At 33.9% G+C, this 18,081-nt stretch overlaps 1 protein-coding gene across 3 annotated transcripts in view; it reads right to left on the reverse strand.

Moving 5' to 3' along the window:
- The window catches only part of LOC111055349 (homeotic protein antennapedia-like), a 388,426-nt gene extending 371,664 nt beyond the window's left edge, over window positions 1-16,762 (reverse strand). For 2 of the 3 annotated variants that reach the window (XM_039433880.1, XM_039433878.1), the window contains exon 1: window positions 16,060-16,761. The gene's annotated coding sequence lies outside the window, so the exon portion shown is untranslated. Of the gene's footprint in view, window positions 1-16,059 lie in introns of all 3 variants that reach the window. The other variant, XM_039433875.1, reaches the window with a different exon arrangement.
- Window positions 16,763-18,081: the final 1,319 nt, after the last annotated feature.

Raw genomic sequence — 18,081 nt, forward strand, 5'->3', positions numbered from 1 at the left:
TTTCATAATGGATAGAACTATAAATAAAGCGGTTTATTATAAGTAGTATAATTTTGACTAGTAGGCTAAAGCCAGTTACACACATCGACTTTTGGATGCTTGATTTTTTGCCGTCCTTATGAATTCTACCAGTTTAAACGGAACTTGAAAAACATAATCTGTTTAAGGCTGTGCAAAGGCTAAAAATAAAATCTCTACTGATAATATTTTTCAAAGTTTTTCGATTTGTATATACTATCAAACTATCAAAATAAAAAGTTTTCACAGGAAAACATTTCTTATTGATCATTAATTTTTCAGATATGAGCGCCTAAAGTTGAAATCTTCAAATCAAATCAAAATCTTTATTTTGCAAAAATACAAAAATACAGAATCACTTGAAATATTTCAAATCATTAATACAATAATAACTGAAATATTCAGTTATTAGATATTCAGTATATTAAAGATACATAATCATCAAAATGATTAATACATTTCGATTGAATAAATAGAATTGGCACAGCTAGCAAAGCGAACTTGTGCGCTAGCTGTGAATTCATTATATATATATATATATATATATATATATATATATTATATATATATATTATATATATATATATATTTTAACTTTCTTGCAAAAAAATTTCTGTCTTTCGTTCAGGACAGAACATTTCAAATTCGGTAAGAGATAAATCAATGAAATTTAGAGGATGAATTCTTCTTGGTATTGTTGATTGAATAAAACAAAAATATTAATTTTTGAAAAGTTATTCAATTTACCAAAAAATCAAGTTTACTAAATATCTAGTTATCTTTATCAGTTTTTGTAAATTGAATAACTTTCTCAAAAATTGATATTTATGAAAAAAGTGTATTAATCAACAGTACCATAGAGAATTTATCATCTAAATTCCATGGATATATCTAACCAACCAAGTATATATTTACTTCCCAAGTAAGTAACTAAGTCCATCATCTCAATCAGTATAATTTGTTTTTCTACAATTGAGCAAGGTAACAATCAAATTATCTCGATCAAAAATACTGTGATGAGGTATCCATCCCCTTCTCAATCTATACTACTTCACACTACTTTGTAATACTTTAGTTGAGCATGTAAGAGCTCGTATGTTACAATTTCGTTCCGTACACATGTACCATTTATATTTCAATAAATATTCACGATAAATACATTAATTATTGTCCATAAATACAGTTTTGAGTGCTAAGTGGAAGGAATTTTGTTATCAATTCGGATCTTAATCTTTCTAAATTCAAAATTAATTGTTTCAAGTGTTTGTGTTTTGTTTCAATGTGGAAGAAGTTAGTGAAGAATTGAAAAGTCGCACATAACCTTTATTTGGACAATTTATTTTATGAAATTGGGATGAAAAGAAGTTTTGGACTGTAGTCTGTTTCTTTGTCCTTAAGTTGATTGTAATTAATTAATAAATAAATAAATAGTACGTGATTTTTCTCTCCGGACAGATGGCTTAATTCACTGTCATTAGCTTCCTGAACCCATCCATCAATCAACCAATGACTTTTGACGTATTGGAGAGCTGATAAAGCTGTCAATCAAAAATTGAATACAAATAGTTTTGAATAAGATTAGACCACGAAATGTCCATCTGAGACTTATCAGCAATTATCAAAACAATGACCATTGTGACCTAAGAGTTCACATTATTATAATATACTCTACATTATCTCCGACATTGAAACATTGAAAGTTATTTATTTGGATTTAATTGGTGGGAATCTCAAGCAATTATCAAATTGACCGATGTGATCCTTCACTTATAGTATTTCATAATACTTTAGATCTTGCAAGAGTTATTTGTATTTTTTATGAATTAAATTTAAAGTTCTACAAAGTATGTTAGTTACAGTATACAGTAGCCTTGATGATGAATATCTCCCTTCAATTCATATGCATCAAAGCACGTGTTAAAAGTTGGAAGGCATAAACTCTTCACGAGTAGATAATAATATTGTACTAAGTAATACCTTGGAACCCCGATAGTCGTTATAGTACAACCGTTTCAGTACTTTTTCTTCTGCAGTCTCTTCGAATGATCACAATATAGCTTTAAAACTCGATATAGTAGGCTACAACCCGATACAGTACATATCTCTGAATGGTACATTTGTAAGTGGTCCATTGAGATGTGCTATATCGAGCTTTCACTGAATTATGAATTTTCTGTGTTGTGAAGTTGATAAATATCCATATTGGATGAAAACGACTAGATATTGTTGAAACCAATGATTTATTGAGCTACAGTTATTTGATATACCAATTTCAGTTGTTACACCGTTATCAATATTTAAATTAAACTGAAAACCTAAACCTAAACATTCAACAGCATAATGTATTATAGTATGGGTGAAAGCGTGATGCCCTACGATTGGCCAATAGCTGTAGACCAATGACACATCAGCTGTGTTTATCTATTGGTACACACCAATAGAGTCAGCTCGACTGTGATTGGCCGAGACTAGACATGCCCCAGTATCACAGCTCATGGCCAATCGTACGGTTTATACCCATAGGCTACACACACATCGATTTTTATATGATATTTTTCCGTCCTTATAAATTCTTTAGATTAAACAGATGATTTCAAACAGATAGTGTTAGTCAAGTTCCGTTCAATTTGAAAGAATTCATAAGGATGGCAAAATATCTTATGAACAAAAATTGATGTGTGTGTGCAGGGGTATACTGTATATCTCAAAAAATCAAATTTGATATATCATTTTTCCTTAATAAAGGAGACTATAAAGAACAATTTTAAAAAAAATCAGATTGATACCTTGAAAAATTACTGAGTTATGCCTATTCAAACATAAAAACAGGGCAATGTTATAACTCCATAATGACAACTGTTCCCTTTTCTGCATAATTACATGTGTTCATATAATCGACGAAAAAGTCGTCTTTTCAATCGATTCTGATCAACAAAGGAGATGTTACTGCATGATAATCGATATTTTTGACCCTAGTCTGTATTATTTCTGCCCTGAACAATTTACTCTTCCGACAACTGGTCCCTTTTCGCTTTCCATATAACATATTCTAAATTTAGCTGGTCAATGTTAGAGCAATCTGTTTACTAGAGATTGATAATGGTGTAACAACGGAAACTAGTATCTCAAATTGTTTCAATGGATTAGTTGTATTGACAATATGGATATCAAGGAGTTTTCATTCAATGGAATTCATGAATGAAGAAGCTTGAATTTTGAATAGAGAGAGCATGAGAGTAGAGCTGAAAACTATCAGTTGGAGTGATCATAAAGCGAAAACTTTATGGACTATTACTGTCACGTTTACTCGAGGGAGTCTTCTAAAACCTTTACTACATCTGTAAACTATCATCATCTTGCTCACCATCATGTTACATCTCATTTTATTCGTGTTTGGACAAATTGATTCACTCTTATGTCAACATCTCTTCATCATTTTATTACCACTTTCTTCCCCAACTTTTAGTAGTTTCTTTCTTGCTTCTATTTCCCTCTATGTCACTTTTCTGTTCCCCCACTGATCGATTACTTATGTATCAAATATTATTAGAATCTTCTATTTCAGAGGCTTCCCAATACAGTTTGCAGTAATTGAAATACAAGTTAATTTTTCAAAAATCTGAAATCTAATATCGGTATCAAAATCATTGTTCTCTTTCAAATGAAGATTTATTTTTTCCAGGTGGTGTCCAAGTTGAACGAAAAGGGAGATTGATGGAATGGCACAAATCACATAATCTTATGTAAGAAAATGTTTCACATCTGCCTAAAATTTCATGTTTCCAATTCATGTTGAGAGTGGTAGCAATGAAAAATGTTAAAAATAAAGATGTGTACAATATATTATATATGTATACGATAATACCATAGAGGAAAAATATCATAAGCTATCTTATGCTTTACTTTCTCTTTGCTAATACCATAGAGACAATATTTTTTTTTTGACAATTTCTTAGTCTTTTTCATTCAATATGGATAATTACCACAATATCAACTTCTCAACTACACAAAAAGTGAAACCATAGAGAAACAATAATTATCGTAAGTAGATATCCCATGGTATAGGGCCTTTATGTCGCAACTTTTACTGTTATCTCAAGCCGATAGTTCATTTAATTCTTTCCCGTGAAGCTGTGTGACACTGGTAGTCTCTCATATTGTGCCGTTCATACACTCTCACCACAACTGAACAGTAAAATTCGACAATAATCAACAGTAATCAGCTTGAGATAACAGTAAAAGTTGTGACAAAACGCCCTATACCATGGGATATCTACTTACGCTATTGTTTCTCTATGGTAATACTCAAAACCGGCTATTTTTGCCCGACAAGTTTTTGACCAATATTTCTTGAAGATTTATATTTTGAAATGAATAAACATTCGAAAATGTTTCTGATCAATTTCTTGTCTTGAATTCAACAGTTGAGGTAAATAATTCCCTGTTCGCGTTTCAAAATTGATTAAGAGTGGGATTCTCAATGTTACTTTTTGTAAATTTTCAAGTAAGTAGCCTGATAAAGTAGAAATAGTTTATAATTCTTTCAATTGGAATGACAATACTGCTCTATTGAGAATGACTAGATTCAAGCAGAGATGAAGTTTCAGAAAAACATTAGTATTTTTGTGGCCAGAAGTACAAATTCAAGTGATAGTACAGGCTCAGCCTATTTTTTCCTTCAATGTCATAATTATATTATGATTGTAGTATTTTGTACAATAAATAAATAAGCATAAAATGAATAAATAAATGAATCGAATGATATAATCCATCCTAGACCTAATAGAGTCTTGTTGAATGCATATGATGATAATTTTTCCTGAAGACATAATTTTCAAACCCACTACTGGAAACTCATAGATCGTAAACTTACCCAAAATTATCCGGTGTGAATGGAACGAGAAACATAATTGAAAGGGACAGACAGTTGTAGAAAGGGTCTGAATTATATGGATGGAACGAGGGTTTCATGGTAAAAAGAGAATCGGAGAGAGACAGAGAAGAGAGTGAATGGTAGTTGGAGTGAGAAGAAAGAATCAGAAGCGAGCGTTTAAAAAGCCATAGGCATAAACAACAGCACAGCAACCAGATCCATAACTTACAGTCTTACACACTCACACAAGCACACAAGCAATCAAAAACAGTGTAAACAGGTGAAGTCGGCGCCGTAACATAATTTTGAAGCTCTTCCTTCTCCAAAATCTCTTCATCTACTCTATTCAGCAGTCAATTGCTCTTCATTCTCCCATAATCAATCCGTTTTTCTCCTTTTTTCTCTTTTTTCAATTCCTCTCTCTCACTTTCAACTTGTCATTTCATTTTCTTTCCAAATATCTATTCTTCCATAATTGAAGAGACTTGAGAAATTGTCAAAAAATCCACTTTATGGATTTGTTAATAAAAATTAATATTTCACAGGAGCATGCTTTCGTGTAGGCCTATGCTCACGAACTCTATTCTTTCATTGAGTAAAATCAATGTGGGCTAAAAGTCTGTTGGTAATTTCTCGTCAGAATAAATTATCTACATTATATTTCTAGGGGATTTCAACAAATTAAATAGTTTTATCATCGATAGAAGAGCTTTGGTTTCTTATTTTCTTGCTCTTGTATCTGCCGATTAATATAGAATTCCTTCAATAGTAGATCAGGTTTTTCAGGATAACTTTCAATTTCGAGAATAATAATTATTAAAATTCTAAAAGTGAATAGGATGGAATAGAATCATGTGAAATCGGATTGATGAGGCCAAATTCCAGAATTTATTCAAAATTTAGAATTTTTAAATAATTAATAAGTTACTGTTCCAGATTTTTTGATATTTTAGACTAAATATGATTTTGATTCAAAATTTGCTCGTTTATCTGAGTATTGAAGAGCGTAAATTGTATTTTGAAAAGTGAAAGTGACATAACCAACATTTTGATTTGGACATTATAGTATAAATTTGAAATGGGACAGTTTTGGGCATGAGCCTGTTGTGCCTTTCCTCATGTTAAGTACTTATACACAATGTGATAAATAAATAAATAAATTTTTAAAGCTATGTTCTGATATTCACATTGAAATCTTCATGAATAACAAGGTGAAAGCTGAAATAGATCTGTAGGCTATAGAATAACTTTCAATTAAGAGAATAATATCATTCTGAAAGTAAATAAGATGAAATTTAATCATGTAGAATTGAATGAAAAAGACAAAATTTCAGAATTTTGAAAGCTATATTCCGATATTCGCATCATATAATCTTCATGAATAACAAGCTAGAAGCTGAAATAGATCTGTAGGCTATAGTGACAACATGAAAATCTTTCCAATAACTGGACACTAGGAGATCTATTGGATAAGATGTTAATTTTCTCCAATGGGGCAATGACAATATTATCATCATAGCATCTCTTGTCCCTTGACAATCAATGAATGATATTCGCATCATATAATCTTCATGAATAACAAGCTAGAAGCTGGAATAGATCTGTAGGCTATAGTGACAAAATGAAAAGCTTTTCAATACCTGGACACTAGGAGATCTATTGGATAAGATGTTAATTTTCTCCAATGGGGCAATGACAATATTATCATCATAGCATCTCTTGTCCTTAGACAATCAATGAATGAATGTTCGTGCAACAATGTCGTATATATCAGTTGAATTAATATCAGTTAAGTTTACTTCTATACTATAATAAAGGAAAGAACTGGCTTATACACGTACGGGTTGGAAAATTATGCTTTACGCATCATCACGTCTGAACTACTACTGGGCTGATTCACTTTAAATTTTGCATATAGATTCTCAATCAACCGAGGATGGTTATAGGCCTATTTTCAATTCTTCAAGATTTCATTACGTCAAGTTTTAAAATGAACCCTTGCGGAGCACCTGCTAATCTTTCATAAAGCGCCCCTTCATTCTTGAAATTATTAAAATAATATATACGCAGAATCAATTCAGTCTGAGGCCACATTTTTCTCTACATATTGTTCAACCCTCATTTTCGAAAAAGTGACTAAAATTCAGTCTGAGGCTACATTTTTCTCCACATATTGTTTCACCCTCTTTTTCGAAAAAGTGACTAAAATTCAGTCTGGGGCCACATTTTTCTCTTCATATTGTTCAACCCTCATTTTCGAAAAAGTGACTAAAATTCAGTCTGGGGCCACATTTTTCTCTACATATTGTTCAACCCTCATTTTTGAAAAAGTTACTAAAATTCAGTCTGGGGCCACATTTTTCTCTACATATTGTTCAACCCTCATTTTCGAAAAAGTGACTAAAATTCAGTCTGAGGCCACATTTTTCTCTACATATTGTTCAACCCTCATTTTTGAAAAAGTGACTAAAATTCAGTCTGGGGCCACATTTTTCTCTACATATTGTTCAACCCTCATTTTCGAAAAAGTTACTAAAATTCAGTCTGGGGCCACATTTTTCTCTTCATATTGTTCAACCCTCATTTTTGAAAAAGTGACTAAAATTCAGTCTGGGGCCACATTTTTCTCTACATATTGTTCAACCCTCATTTTCGAAAAAGTGACTAAAATTCAGTCTGAGGCCACATTTTTCTCTACATATTGTTCAACCCTCATTTTTGAAAAAGTTACTAAAATTCAGTCTGGGGCCACATTTTTCTCTACATATTGTTCAACCCTCATTTTTGAAAAAGTTACTAAAATTCAGTCTGGGGCCACATTTTTCTCTACATATTGTTCAACCCTCATTTTCGAAAAAGTGACTAAAATTCTATCAGTGCCACAAATGGGAAGCGGGTAATAGAGTCGCGCTAAACGTTCAAGTTTCCATTTCGGTCCGTAACACGCAACCGGAACGTCACGTCGTGTCATGCACGGCGAACAAGCACAACTACAGGCTTCTGAGCTCGCATTCACGCTAACCCCTTTTTCAATACTATACAGTTATTTAAACCATGTACTAAATATATAGGACACTCTGGTAGATCTACTTCAATACAGCGTAGGGTCTCACCCTTCTAGAATAGTGTTGTAGGCATTTTGATTAGTTCATTATAAGGCAAAGTTTGTCATGAACTGATGAATGCTGGATAAAGACTCTTGACAAGAAATTTATTTTTAAAATTTGAGTGATGAGTTGACATTGTTTTCTGTAGATGAGTTTCGGGTAGTTCTAGATTTTTCCATTGATGGGGTTATTTATTTATTTAATCATTCAGAATAACACAACTTACAGAAAAGTACGACAGGCTTATAAGCCCAAAACGGTTCCAATTCTAATTTATACAACAGTCCATTTGTATGGGTTACATCATAGTACTTATCCAGTTGCAATTCCAATAGTTCTACCTTTATGAAATACAGACGGAAAAATGCGCACTGTGCAATGGGGACGGAAAGTAAGTAAATGAAAATACAGATGAAAACGATGAATAAAGTATAATTAGGTTTCAGCTTATAGGTGGAACCGAACCACAGTGAAGCGATTTTGAAACTCACACAACTCAAAGATAGTTTGTTTGATGATGTTGAGCAATTCAATAGTCTCTTGAAACCTCATATCTAAATCCCTCAATTTTGATTTATTTTTAATTCAATCATTGAAAATCACACAACTTCCAGAAAAGTACCATAAACTGTAGTCTAAAACGGTTCCAATTCTAACTCATTCAACAGCCCAGATGTACCTAGTATATTTATCTCATTTTCACATTTTTGAATTCACATTTTTTATCTGCATAAACATTTTTCGTTTCCCAACTTTGAACCCATCACAGAAAAATCTGTTCACATTATCTATCTGCATAAACATATCCTGTCTCCTAACACTGAACACAGCACAGAAAAATCTGTACACATTTTTGAGTTCACATTATTCATCTGCATAAACATATCCTGTTTCACAACACTGAACTCATCACAGAAAAATCTGTACACATTTTTAAATTCTCATTTTTGAGTTCACATTTTTTATCTGCATAAACATTTATCGTCTTCCAACTTAAAACTCATCACAGAAAAATCTGTTTATATTTTTGAGTTCACATTTTTTATCTGCATAAACATTTCTCGTCTCCCAATACTGAACTAACTCAATCACAGAAAAATCTTTAATTAAAATTTAATTAGTTAGAAACTTCTTTACAGTATTCAAATCAAAATTCGAGTATGACAAAACTAGCCAAGATTAAAAGGATGGAAAGAAAGCTGCACTTTTGAAATCTGGCTTCTTGATTCGGTTGAGAGGCGACCAGCAGTCACAGTGCTCCTCAAATGGATGAATTGAGGTCAATTTGGAATATAACAGACATTAGCGCTCGCCCTAAACCGGCAATTACGCCGCTATTATGGCCGGCCTGACCCTGCCTTGCTACTTACAAACAATGATCCACTCATGTAATAAGCGCTCTTTCCCTCCGCATATCTCAACTCATTTGCTGTCGAATTCTTTCAATTTTCTTATCAATTGACAGAGTAATTGAGAGAAAGATTAGTGGAGAAGTTTTAAAAATTTGTTGGTTAACATCGAAATTGAAAAGAAGAGTTCAACTTTGACTTACAAACAATGATCTACTCATGTAATAAGCGCTCTTTCCCTCCGCATATCTCAACTCATTTGCTGTCGAATTCTTTCAATTTTCTTATCAATTGACAGAGTAATTGGGAGAAAGATTAGTGAAGATATTTAAAAATTAGTTGGTTAACATTGAAAGTTGAAAAGAAGAGTTCAACTTTGACTTACAAACAATGATCCAAGTACTCATGTAATAATCGCACTTTCCCTCCGCATATCTCAACTCATTTGCTGTCGAATTCTTTCAATTTTCTTATCAATTGACAGAGTAATTGAGAAAAATATAACAGTGAAGTTTAAAAAATATATTAGTTAACATCCAGATTTGAAAAAGAAGAGTTTAACGATTAGGCCTACTGGAATGGAAATATCTTGAAGGTACCCTTTCCACATTTGAATTATTTCTTCAATAAAATTGGCAGTCCTATATAACAATTTGAATAGCTATTACTGCATTTGTATCAAAATGATATTCAAATTTCTTTTGTATGCTATACTAATATTCATTTTTGTGTTATGGGAATAGAATGATAGGATAGAATACATTTGGTGAGATAAAATACTGTAGAATAGGATACTGGTAGATACTAGATAAAAATATGTAGTTAACAAATTTTTGAGTATGTGAAGAGCATCAGTGATGAGAGGAATAACAAAATATGAATTTTGTGTATTTTTTGTATAATAGCCTACTATTTAATACTGTGGAGTGGCCGTAGTCGAGTGGATCAGATGCTGGCTTTATGATTCAGAGGCCCGGGTTCAAATCCCGGCCTGGGCAAGATATTTATCTCGGGCCACTCCCGTGTTTCGGATGGACACGTTACCGTCGGTCCCGGCTGCCTAAAAAGCAGTCATTAGGTCATGTCAGAGGCCCTGAAATTGATTAGTTGCGACCTGAAAACTCTGACACCAGACCTGAGCCAGCCAGGCCACACGATATTATTTATCTGCATAAACATATCCTGTCTCCCAACACTGAACTCATCACAGAAAAATCTGTTCACATTTTTAAATACTCATTTTTGAGTTCACATCTGCATAAACATTTATCGTCTTCCAACTTAAAACTCATCACAGAAAAATCTGTTTATATTTTTGAGTTCACATTATTCATCTGCATAAACATTATTTTCCCATCTCCTAACTCTGAACTCAATCACAGAAAAATCTTTAATTGAAATTAAATTAGCTAGAAATTTCTTTACAGTATTCAAATCAAAATTCGAGTATGACAAAACTAGCCAAGATTAAAAGGATGGAAAGAAAGCTGCACTTTTGAAATCTGGCTTCTTGATTCGGTTGAGAGGCGACCAGCAGTCACAGTGCTCCTCAAATGGATAAATTGAGGTCAATTTGGAATATAACAGACATTAGCGCTCGCCCTAAACCGGCAATTACGCCGCTATTATGGCCGGCCTGTCCCTGCCTTGCTACTTACAAACAATGATCCACTCATGTAATAAGCGCTCTTTCCCTCCGCATATCTCAACTCATTTGCTGTCGAATTCTTTCAATTTTGTTATCAATTCACAGAATAATTGCGAGAAAGATTAGTGGAGAAGTTTTAAAAATTTGTTGGTTAACATCGAAATTGAAAAGAAGAGTTCAACTTTGACTTACAAACAATGATCTACTCATGTAATAAGCGCTCTTTCCCTCCGCATATCTCAACTCATTTGCTGTCGAATTCTTTCAATTTTCTTATCAATTGACAGAGTAATTGAGAGAAAGATTAGTGAAGATATTTAAAAATTAGTTGGTTAACATTGAAAGTTGAAAAGAAGAGTTCAACTTTGACTTACAAACAATGATCCAAGTACTCATGTAATAATCGCTCTTTCCCTCCGCATATCTCAACTCATTTGCTGTCGAATTCTTTCAATTTTCTTATCAATTGACAGAGTAATTGAGAAAAATATAACAGTGAAGTTTAAAAAATATATCAGTTAACATCGAAAGTTAAAAAAGAAGAGTTCAACGATTAGGTCTACTGGAATGGAAATAACTTGAAGGTACCCTTTCCAAATTTGAATTATTTCTTCAATAAAATTGGCAGTCCTATATAACAATTTGAATAGCTATTACTGCATTTGTATCAAGATGATATTCAAATTTCTTTTGTATGCTATACTAATATTCATTTTTGTGTTATGGGAATAGAATGATAGGATAGAATACATTTGGTGGATAGAATACTGTAGAATAGGATAATGGTAGATACTAGATAAAAATATGTAGTTTACAAATTTTTGAGTATGTGAAGAGCATCAGTGATGAGAGGAATAACAAAATATGAATTTTGTGTATTTTTTGTATAATAGCCTACTATTTAATACTGTGGAGTGGCCGTAGTCGAGTGGATCAGATGCTGGCTTTATGATTCAGAGGCCCGGGTTCAAATCCCGGCCTGGGCAAGATATTTATCTCGGGCCACTCCCGTGTTTCGGATGGACACGTTACCGTCGGTCCCGGCTGCCTAAAAAGCAGTCATTAGGTCATGTCAGAGGCCTGAAATTGATTAGTTGCGACCTGAAAACTCTGACACCAGACCTGAGCCAGCCAGGCCACACGATATTATTATTATTTAATACTGTCAAATACTGTATATTATAACAGGACAGTATCAGTTAAAACTGGAACATTTCAAGCTGATGATTGCAGTTTAAATATCTGTAATGAATTTTAATCATAGTGTGCCAATATATATATATATATATATATATATATATATATATATATATATATACCAATACTCTTTATCAAGATAATGTTTTCTCATTCGTTTCTAATACCTATTGTTCTCTCTCAATTCAATGAATTTAGTTAATTTGCCTATAATTTGTAAGAGAACGACAAAGGAGATTGAACGATGCGATTTTATGACGATGCTATGCATTTTGTACAAATGTTTTCCGCAATAAAGAAATCTTGAATCTTGAACATTGTCAAATAACTACATACAATCATAGAGAAACAATAGCATAAGTAGATATCCCATGGTATGGGGCGCGTATGTCGCAACTTTTACTGTTATCTCAAGCTGAAAGTCCACGTAGTTCTTTCCTGTGAAGCTTTATGACGCTGGTAGTATCTCATATTGTGCCGTTCATACACTCTTACCCGGTCAAAACAGTAAAAAAAGACAATATTCGACAGTAATTGGCTTAGGTAACAGTAAAAGCTGCGACATAAACGCCTTATACCATGGGATATCTACTCACGCTATTGTTTCTCTATGATACAATCATAAGCTTTAGGGAAATTATAGGCTGCATATGAAAGTATATAAAGAAGACATCACCGGTCTTCTAAAATCTTCAGCCTTTGGAATTGTATGAAGCAGTATGTTGGATTTTTCTAATGCTTGATTTCTGTATTACTTCTATCAAAGAGAATTTTAGAAGTTCAAAACATAAGTTTAAACTTTTTATTCTCTTTGATTCTATGAAGCATAGAAAACGGAGACGGCTCTAGTCTATTAGGCAACCCTACTCACCACAATACCTACAGTCTATTAGAGGCTATTAGCTATGCAGCTATTACCCCTGTTACTATTCCTCACATAGTAATAGAATGCAAATGGATGGCAACGTCATGAACCCTCGCAGTTGAGCATAGGTGACTTCAGGAGTCCAACAAGTGAGAAGGGGCATATCCCATAGTAATCATAGAACGCATACCGCGGAGTCAAATGTGGGCCTAATCCCGGGGTTGGGGTTCTCCAGGAATCACGTATGTCGTAAACATCACCAAATATGTGATCCCACGACAGTATAGAGGCGCAACGCAACACCTAGTCGAGATGTGTGATGTTATATAGGCTACCTGTTTCCCTTCAACTTTACAAGTGTAATCAAATTTATTTTGGAATTTATTTATTGCAACGCAACACCTAGTCGAGATGTGTGATGATGTTATATAGGCTACCTGTTTCCATTCAACTTTCCAAGTGTAATCAAATTTATTTGTACAGTAATATCAGATAGATATTAGAATACATGCAGTCTAAAACAATTTCAAGTACCGATCTGAAGTACAAGCTTTGTATTCAAGTAGAATGTCTTGTATCCAAGAAATTACTAAATAATGGGGCGATGGAGCAGACAGTGCACCACATTATATTTGAGTGTGAGAGACGTGCCTACCTGGGCGAGGCTAACGACTTCACTGTAGCCAGTCCCCAGGCAATACAATATATTTCATCCCTCGACGTGCACTTATAAAAGTGTGAAATTTTAAAAATTTGACAAAAAAAATGCCATACGCTAAATAAATAAATACTAAATAATAAGAATCTTACTCTAAATATAATAGTTTATTGTTGAACTTCTATCAGCTCATTTCCACTTATCATCTCCGTTCATAGATTTTTGCGTAGATTTCTGCCTTTTACTAGATTTCTTATTAGCATTCATGCAGTCTGATACAATTTCAAGTAAAAGTTTTTGTATTTAAGAATTGACTGAATAATAAGAATCTTACTGTAAATAGTAGTTTATTGTTGAACTTCTACCAATTTATTCTCACTTATCATCTCTGTTTACAGATTCCACTACAATACTATATTATTTGCCGTTGACTGGATCTTCTCAATTTCTTAGGTATATTGTAATTTCCGTTAAATATCCATTTTTGAGGTATTTGATCTTTCCTATCATCTGAGGAATTTCAAATTGAATGAGAAAGCAAACATGATTTGGATTAGCTACAAGAAATTAACATTCGAACAAAGTTACAACAGGTTCTGAAATGCACAGGAATTACACAAAACTGTGATGTTTAAACACACAGAGCTTATTGTGAATACACAAAAATAATAATGTATTAAAAATGTTTAGATTACTGTAACTCATTGAAAGTGTCATTCTGCGATTGAATGATAAGTCATGGTAGGCTATCAATAATCATCTTGGCTTCAAATCTCCCTAATTCAACCTTCGCTATTGACGTATCAACAATTCTAACGAAGAATTCACTTTAAAATTAACTATTCGTATAACATCAAGAACGATTTATATTATTTTAGAGGAATTCTACAAATATCCCACATACAAGTTCATCTGTTCTGATGTACGCAGAACTTCCCTTACACTAGACAAGAGGCAACTCTATGATTTTCTAGTCAAATCTGTTGGATATGAGTCGCTAGAGAGAGACAGAAAGCATAGCCAGAAGGCCCGATTATGTCTAGTTTTTTTCCATAATTAAACAAGAATAATACAGAAGAAGAACAATGGACCAAGTATCAAAAATTAACTGTAGCTCTAGGAACACATCAGTCAATGTATCCTTAGTAGGAATATAAAATCAAAGTATCATTAACTAACTGTAGCCCTAGGAACACATCAGACAAGTTATTTTCACAAGATATTTTTGCTCTAGGAACACAACAGTCAATGTATCCTCAGTAGGAATATAAAATCAAAGTATCATTAACTAACTGTAGCTCAAGGAACACATCAGACAAGATATTTTCAGTGGGAATATATACAAACAAGAATCGTCCAATGTAATTCTAATGATTATACACAACGTGAACTCCACATCTTGATCTTGAAAATTACTAAGCTTCATAAACTCTGAAATCAAAATAGGGGAACAACCAAATGATGGAATTTGAAAAGCATAATGACAAGTGGAGTCACAGATTACAAAGGCTTTCCTAGTGGAGCTAACCTCAAAAATAAGATAGCCTACACCAGGGGTGATATAGAATTATTATGTTGATAGTACAAAAGTGAGCACGTTTTCAAGCTATCTAATGGAATCTTAGAGGATATTAAACACTGATATCTTCTTTGGTGGATTAATATTTAAATGGTGGATATGGGAGTATGAGAATTATGTATCTCTTGCTAAAGTGAGCCTAATTCATAATTCGAATAATAGAACACTTCATTTCACAACTTACACACGGAGTGATATAGAATTATATTGAAAAGTGAGCCCATTCTCAGGATATTTGATGAAATCTTAGAGGATATTAAACACAGATACCTCCTTAGGTGAATTAATATATCTTTGGTAGATATGAGAATTTGTGAATTTTACACAACTTGCTAAAGTGAGCCTATCTGATAATTCGAATACTGAAACATTTCATTTCACAGTTTAATATTTAGTCCTAGAACTATCAGGGTTATCAAACTTCATACCCTTCAAGGATATGAAAATTTGAGAATTTGGTACCTCTTGCTAAAGTGAACACTATTTGATAATTCGTGAAATGGAACATTGCAATTCACAGTTTCATAGCTAGCCCTGATATCATGAGGATTAACAGACTTCATACCTTTGATACAAATCATAATAAACCCTTCATACAGTCAAAAACTTCAATCAAAATTCCATCCCTCTTTCTTCTGTTAAGCCAAATAAAAAAGATATCCTCAGAAAACCATCATTGAACTCAACACAATGGCCTACAAACACGAGGGACCCGGCACTATTGAAAGTTTCAAAACAGTGATAAGAAATAACGTTCCCACTCACCAGTATCAAGTTAGAAGAGAGAGGGAGGACGCTCCTCAGCTCTGTGTACTGGAGACTCCCCGCGGCTCGTTCTCTCTTTTCAGCAGCAGAACTCAGCTCTGTGTTGTTGTTTATGACCGGCCTTATCCCCTTTGCACAGCAGAGAAAAAGGCCGAAGGCGCACAGAATCACAGTTCCTTATTTTTTCACGAAGTCGACGACACCAAGTCAAGAAGTCCCTTGAGGAGGTTTTCTATCGCGTAACACGTTGTACCATTTTCGATGATTGCAGGGAACTACACGTGTTGATAAAACAGTCAGTCTGATGGTAGTTGGGGTTTTAAAAGTAAGTCAATTTCTGTTTCACACAAAGAGATTGTTGCCTATTTATGATCACAAAGAAACACTTGTTTTAGATTTGAGGTTTGTAATTGTTGTTGTTTTCACACCAAAGTATCTGTGGAGATGTGTATTCACCGGAAGCAACCTTATCAACTGTTGATAAGGTCCGAAGTTGTTCCAAGTCGAGTCCTAATGTTTGGAACGTGATAACAAACTGTCGAAACCATGTTTGTAGTCACCACTTGTCAACAACATTTTAAATATTGGTGATAAAAGATCGTAATTTGAAGTAGAGGACTCTATAGGAGGCGCGTAGCTTGAAACAGGAACTACTTACTGCCCGGCCTATAAGATACGAGACTCGCCTATAGAGTTGCAGTGCGAATGGTTTACGAGCTACGAGAATCCATTCGTCCTCACCGCCCCCCGCCCCCTGGCCACACCCCATCCATCCCTACTACGCCATAAAGAATAGATGGACGCAGGATTGTGTGCGGGAAGGGTGGGACGCGAGAGAGAGGCCTGCGAGAAAGAGTGAGTGATAAGAGAGGTCTGCAGCCAGCGTTGGTTGTGATAAAGACAGAATGATTTCGAGGAGGGGTGATTTTGGCTACTGGACAAGTTGTGACTCACCTCGCGAGGGCAGGGGGGATCTAGAGACAGCATTGTACACCTAATCCATCTCTCTTCCGCACACATGCACCGCACAATCCATCTCTCTTGCACACATGTTCCGCTTAAATCCATCTCTCTTTCGAACACAGCACCGCGCAACCAATCCATCTCTCTTGCCCACACCGCACAACCATTCCATCTCTCTCCCCCACACATGTCACACTTAACCATCCCATCTCTCTTGCACAAATGTCCCGCTTAACCATCCCATCTCTCTCACACACATGTGCCGCGCTATATTGCGCGTGTGTCGTGTGTTCGTAGCCTCTTAAATTCGCGCCCCTCCAATAAAAACAACGGCCACCGAAATCGCGCGCCGCCGTCAAACTAACTGACTTTACGGCCTTCTCGATTACGACAATTTGCCAATCATCGGCTGCCGTGTGAAAAACAGCGCCAGGTGAGTAATATGCCCAGGAAAAAAAGTAAAATACTGACACGATTTTACAACGGTGCTAATCTGGACATGGTCATTAATATCGCGCTTCGAAGTTTGTTGATTTTAAAGAAGAAGCCTAGTTGATTGATTGATTTTCTTTACAGATTCACGGTTAATTTTCCAATGCAAGTATTGAAAATTATCAAAAAATCTATTTTCACAAAAATAATGTACAATGCAAGCAAAAACCATACACAATGATCTTAAATAATTTAAAAGATAATAATAATATAAAATCATTTTTCGAAAATTATAAGATTTGATGATTTTAGATTTGAAGTGGTCAATTATTATTTTAAGTTATTAATTTCAAGTATAGTATAGATATATATTCATTTTTTCATAAAGTAGTTTATTATCTAGATTATTTCTCTCATTTATAATAAAAAATTCTTTGGCTAAAAGATATAGGGATAAAAATGAGTTAGTATCCACTTAGTTGAAAGTTATCAACGATGAATATTTTTATATCATAGGAATGATTTAATGATCATTTCAATTTTTTATGAGCTCGGTCAGTGTTTGACATCATAGAAGTAGGCTACTGATTGGAATAAGAATAGGCTTACTCCAATGGAAGTATGAAA

The sequence above is a fragment of the Nilaparvata lugens genome, chromosome 8 (assembly GCF_014356525.2).
Source record: "Nilaparvata lugens isolate BPH chromosome 8, ASM1435652v1, whole genome shotgun sequence".
Classification (NCBI taxonomy): Eukaryota; Metazoa; Arthropoda; class Insecta; order Hemiptera; family Delphacidae; genus Nilaparvata; species Nilaparvata lugens.